Below are 6,000 nucleotides of genomic sequence, written 5' to 3'. Positions count from 1 at the left end.
GCAGCTTGCGGGGAAAATAAAGCGTGTTGATTATGTTGACTTCATGTGTCTCCCCGAGGCCTCGCCGCTGCGCCAACACATGCACTCGCCACCAGCAGCAGCAAAGGGTAACTACTGTTCTTTTCAACCTGGACCCTATTTGTGTCTAAGTGACTGATGGGAACAACAATCTTTGAAATTGGTCCAGTATTGAGCGTGAACGCTTTAACCGGCAGCCACAGACCGGGCTGCAATGTAACCCTACGGGGCAAATGTGCATTGTCAATTTGGCCCTCTAAAAGTTCTGTTGTTGCTGCTGACAGGCTCAGATTATTATTCTAAGTGTCTGACAACATTATGAAAGGATCCCTACAGAGATAGACCTTTTTAAAACCTCTTTAAGACCTTTCTGTTAAACCAGAAACAGCTCTGAGATCACTAGCGCCAAACCCACCAGACTCCATTTAGAAAAACACTACTTTTAGCGTTTATAGAGCCAACATATTCTCACATGTAAATCTGTAAACTATGTTTATTTCAATCAAAACTGGAGTTTGATGGTTGGAAAAGTGGATAAAGACGATGATTTGACTTTGATTTTTGTTTCTTATTTAACTTATTAACTTGACAGATGTTTTTATGTTTAAAAAAAAAAGGATCTTACTCTTTAACAGAAAGGTAGACCCCCTTAGAAATCCTTTCCATAATGTTGTCAGACACTTAGAATATTAATCTGAGTCTGTCAGCGGCAAAACAGCACTTTTATGAAGGTAAATACAAGCTGGACAATCGTCCTATTAACTTACATGGTAGCTTGTTTCTCTGCTGCCGACTGCAGCGATCTCTCTTAATACTGCACCAATGTCAAAGATTGTTGTTCCCATCAGTCACTTACACACAAAAACATAGGAAAATAGGGTCTATGTTGAAAAAGGTTGGCTCTTAAACGCACTGTGGCTGCAGAACACCAAATCAATGGCAGCCTGATATTTGCATTGATGGCGGCGTACATTTTGCAGCCTGATTTTGTTTGCGTTTTTAGTCTTTTCACAAAAATGTTTGTTAGTTTTAGACGACATTTTAGTTTTCATCAGTGAAAGTTTTGTCTAATTTGTTGGATTCGGTGCATCCCTGCTTTGTACTGGTACTGACATTTTTTTCAATGTTTTGTTGTCGCCTTTTTGCCGCTTTCGTTGCATTTTACGTTGTCTTTTTTGTCGCCTTTTTCGAAAAAAAGGATCGCCGTGACTCACACACACGCTGCATGCCTTTCCGCCTCCTGCCATTTTCTCGAAGCTTGCTGCACATCAAACACTGAGCCTGTTGCCTTCTCCACACACACACACACACACACACACACACACAAAACCAATCAGAAAGTCACTCCTCGTGTCCGTGCACACACACATTATCCGTGAATCTAATACTCTGTCGGCTGCGCGTGTGTCTGTGTGGTCAGTGCCTCTGAACGTCACACACAGCCGGTGTGACCGAGCTGAAATGACAGCGGCTGCCATCCCACCCCACCAAACTTCTGAAGCGGCCGCAGCTGAATACCAAAGAGCAGCTCCCACTGCGTCTAAACACAGGGCGCGGGGGGGGGGGGGCGTGACAGATGATGCCGCTATAAACACATCCAGCGTTCAGATGCTAAACGTCAGCCGAGAGGAGATAATCACAGGAAGGTTCGAGGAGAGGAATACTGAGGGAGAGAAGAGGCAGGGTGAAGTGTCGGGCAGTGGAGCGAGAAAGAGGGAGGCAGTCAGTGTGAACCGAGACGCTGAGGAGAAGCTGTGAGAGCTCGAACAGCCTCGCAGCAGGGAGCGCAGAGAGGCCGACACACTCAACTCTCTCAGCTTCTCTGTGTCTGCCTTCATACTGCCGAGTAAAGCGTCACAACCTGAGCCAGAGCGCCGAACACTCACACAACACTGAGTGCGTTTACATGCACACTGATATCCTGAATATGACAGTATAGGAATTTGATGCAGGTCGTGTAAACAGCATATTCTGTTTGGATTTTCTGGAAGTAGCATTTTACAAATAAGGCTAATATTATACATTGCTACCTTTTGGTTTAAAGAGAAATATCTTCTGCTACGTTTTGTGGCGTCCTTGCTTATCCTCACTATTAGGAAACGTTTCCCCCCTCTCATTCCCCCTGCTCTGGTGTTTCCCCCTCTCATTCCCCCTGCTCTGGTGTTCCCCCCTCTCATTCCCCCCTGCTCTGGTGTTTCCCCCCCTCTCATTCCCCCCTGCTCTGGTGTTTCCCCCCTCTCATTCCCCCCTGCTCTGGTGTTCCCCCCCTCTCGTTCCCCCCTGCTCTGGTGTTTCCCCCCTCTCATTCCCCCCTGCTCTGGTGTACCCCCCCCTCTCATTCCCCCCTGCTCTGGCGTTTCCCCCCTCTCATTCCCCCCTGCTCTGGTGTTTCCCACCTTTCATTCCCCCCTGCTCTGGTGTTCCCCCCTCTCATTCCCCCTGCTCTGGTGTTCCCCCCTCTCATTCCCCCTGCTCTGGTGTTCCCCCCTCTCATTCCCCCTGCTCTGGTGTTCCCCCCCTCTCATTCCCCCTGCTCTGGTGTTTCCCCCTCTCATTCCCCCTGCTCTGGTGTTCGCTGCACTCCCCTCATTAGACTGTTCCCACCCCGCTGAACGTCTCTCAGGCCACATCCACACTGTTAGATTTTGCGTTGAAAATGAAGATCTTTTGCTACGTCTACGCCTGGCGTCCCGTGCTACCTGGCGTCGGGGCTACTAATCAGACAATCAGAGGAACACCTGGAGGGCGTTAACGAGCCGGCCCAAAGTTGCAAGCGTGGTTTTTCCGCTCACAGGCGCTAGGGGGAAGCGAGACGACCACCTTTCAACCCTAAAAAAGTCATATCATTCAATTTTATTTTATTTATAGTATCAAATCATAACAAGAGTTATCACGAGACATGTTACAGATAGAGCAGGTCTAGACCACACTCTAGTAGTCGTAGTAGTTCATGGCGTAGCAGGGCACTGCAGGGCTTTACAGGATGTAACAGGATGCAGCAGCACACAGCAGAGCATGGCAGGGCGTAGCAGGATGCAGCAGAATGCAGCAGGGCACTGCAGGGCACCGCAGAGTGTAGCAGGATGTAACAGGGCATAGCAGGGCGTGCAGCAGGACCACGGCGACAGCTGCAACCAGGATTTAGGTGCCACCCTAATCCAAGGAAACATGCTGGGCGAAAAACAAACAAACAGAAGGACTCTGGGGAATAAGCTCCTCAGAGCTAGGTTAGTAACGAGCATTTCTGGGACATGGATGCACACAGATGGAAAGAGAGAGGAGAGAGGAGCTCAGTGTGTCAAAGGAAGTCCCCCGGCAGTGTAAAACTATAACAGCATAATTAAAAGAGACAGATTAAGAAGAGGAGCCTGGTCGGGCTAGAACTCTCCCCAACCGGATCGGGCTGTACTGGCCTGCCTCCCTCTAATATAACCATTCCAATGACTCCGAAGCTGTTCAGTTAAGGTAAATTAAGCTAAAAAAAACTGCATAGTTCCCCTTTAAGGTGTCGCTGTAATGTAAGATACTACAGAATTCAAAATGTTCTGATCATTCAGTTGAGCAATTCTTATGTTGTTTACGTCCTAACATTATGACTCTGTGGGCTGTTCTTTTTATTCTCTGGGAAACAACATGAACTGTCACGTAAAACTTGACTGAATGCTCACATGTTGTTGTTAAATCACACGTTTGATCGGTGCATTATTGTTCCAGACTAAAAGTAATATATGCTAAACATACAGAGCAATCGAAAATACGTTTCTCTCCAACCCACGGAACCTGCCCTGGACACTGTTCTCTAATGTTTGAGGTCATGTCTAATGAATGCTCTGTAGTGTGTAGTTACTGACTGGCTGTGTGTATGATCTGCAATCTAAGCAATCGAGAAAAACTGTAATATTCCAGCAGACAGTCGGGAACAACATGAGCGTTTCTCTCAGGTCAGAGAGGGATCGGCACTGAGCCGCTAATGCACACTAATTTATTGTTTTGATCGGAGCCGTCAGCTGTTCTGATGTCTGAAGTTAACTTACAGAAGGTCAGATTGTATAAAATGAGAGGGGGAGAGAGAGAGAGACAGACAGACAGACAGACAGACTAGTCTAGTTGGTCTGATGAAGAAAACAGCTTCAAATATAGTACATATAGTATATTTTTTGGCAGCAATGTTAACGGCGTTATTAAGATGGGAAGAGTAATCTATTAGATTACTTGTTACTGAAAAAAAGTAACGCTGTTATTTATAACGCTGTTATTCCCATCACTGGATACCACAGTGGTAAAAGTTGGTCCCCACCTGCCTGCTCCTATTTACCATCCCAACGACCATGCCCGGATTATCCATAAGGACCCTGCCCAGTGCCCAGGGGCACCAACCATTCACAACCAGTGGGGGGGGCACCACATGACACAAGCTTTAGCAATATTTTCCATAAATTGTTATATTATTCACTTTAAATTGTTGAAAGACCATACATTACTTTTTACATTTATGAACACTAATTTCACAATAATAATAAGTACGCGCAAATGTATCATTTGGGGGATGGGGGGGTTAACAACAATCAAAAGTGGCCAGTTTAACCCCCCAAAAAAATGTTATCATAATGATGAATGTAACATATTAACTGTTATAACAATGATGAGTGGTTGGCTTTCTTGATTCAATGTTATTGGCAAGCAAAGAAAAATCTTTTTCACACAAACCCCCCCACCTCTGGGTGAGACTTGGTTGCGCCCAACCCTTCTCCGTGTTTTTCAAGCATACAGTTTTATTCAGTATGCAGAGAAGTGTAAAAGACCGGTCCACAGTCTGAGCTTCTTTTCCTAGAACTCGTATTACTTTCAGAGGACTAAATCTGGAATAAATCCATATTCTTAGATCTAATATTGATAGTCTTTTGTCCAAGTCTTATTCATTTTCGGTCCTTTTTATTTTCGTTAGCTGTGATGCTAAAGCAGTATTAGCTTTTCCTTGATGCTTTTGAAAGTCTTTGACCAATCAGAGGGGTTGCTTTTAGGGCCGGTGAAATAAAGTTGGAAAAATACATATTTGACCGACCCACAATTCTGTAGTATTGATTTTGGCTTTTTGAATTGATAGACATTTTGAATTAAGACATTTGAATAAAGTGCTCAGTGCTCATATGCCTACATGTATGTAGTTGGATAAGATAGTATATTACATTCGAGAAATCCCCTTGATTATGTCTGATATTTTTGCCAGGAGGACAGCACGGGTAAAGGGGGGCCTTTGAGGTATAGTGTATACAGGGGCACGACATTGTCTTAATACGGGCCTGCCAACGACGTGCCATGAAGGCAGCATTTGTCCCGGAGGAATCAGCAGTCCGTGCTATAGTTGATTGAATGATCCACGGTAACACTGACTCAGACTCTGTGATTGTGTTTGAATACTTTGTCTTTGTTCTCTCTTCAGCTGAAGTGTTTGTCTGTAATTTGTTTTGCGTCTGTGAATGTCAGCCGCAGTCTGCGGTCGAGCTCGGCTCAGTCTGGCATCTTTAAAAGCTCTGCCTGACAAGTAAATAGCTTGCAAATTGCCTCAGAAGAGATTTGTTTTGGCTTCTGTTTTGATTCTTGCAGAAATTACATTCCTTGTAGGAAATGGCAGGAAGATAGCTGTTGCCAGAGGACTCTGCGTCGTTTAAACCTGGGACGTTTCCACTCTGCGTCTTCGTCTTTGGCATAATGTCACCCATTTCCCTTTCCCTCTGGACGCACAGATAACCGAACTGATGATGATAACGGCTCTCGCATATTAACACCTGAGAACACGTGCACTGTTTACACATCCACAGGCCTTCCGTCCAGAAAAATATTGTTTTTATATTCCATCTCCGGATTGTTAGAGCTGTTTATTCTGTCTGTAATGTGTATATTTAACTGTGCCAGGGTAAACACATATTAACGTCTCTTAGACTGTGCTTCAGTCAGACACACTTTCTGCAAGGAATTGACTGT

The sequence above is a fragment of the Sander vitreus genome, chromosome 16, assembly GCF_031162955.1.
Source record: "Sander vitreus isolate 19-12246 chromosome 16, sanVit1, whole genome shotgun sequence".
Lineage (NCBI taxonomy): Eukaryota > Metazoa > Chordata > Actinopteri > Perciformes > Percidae > Sander > Sander vitreus.
This window is presented reverse-complemented; position numbering follows the sequence as displayed.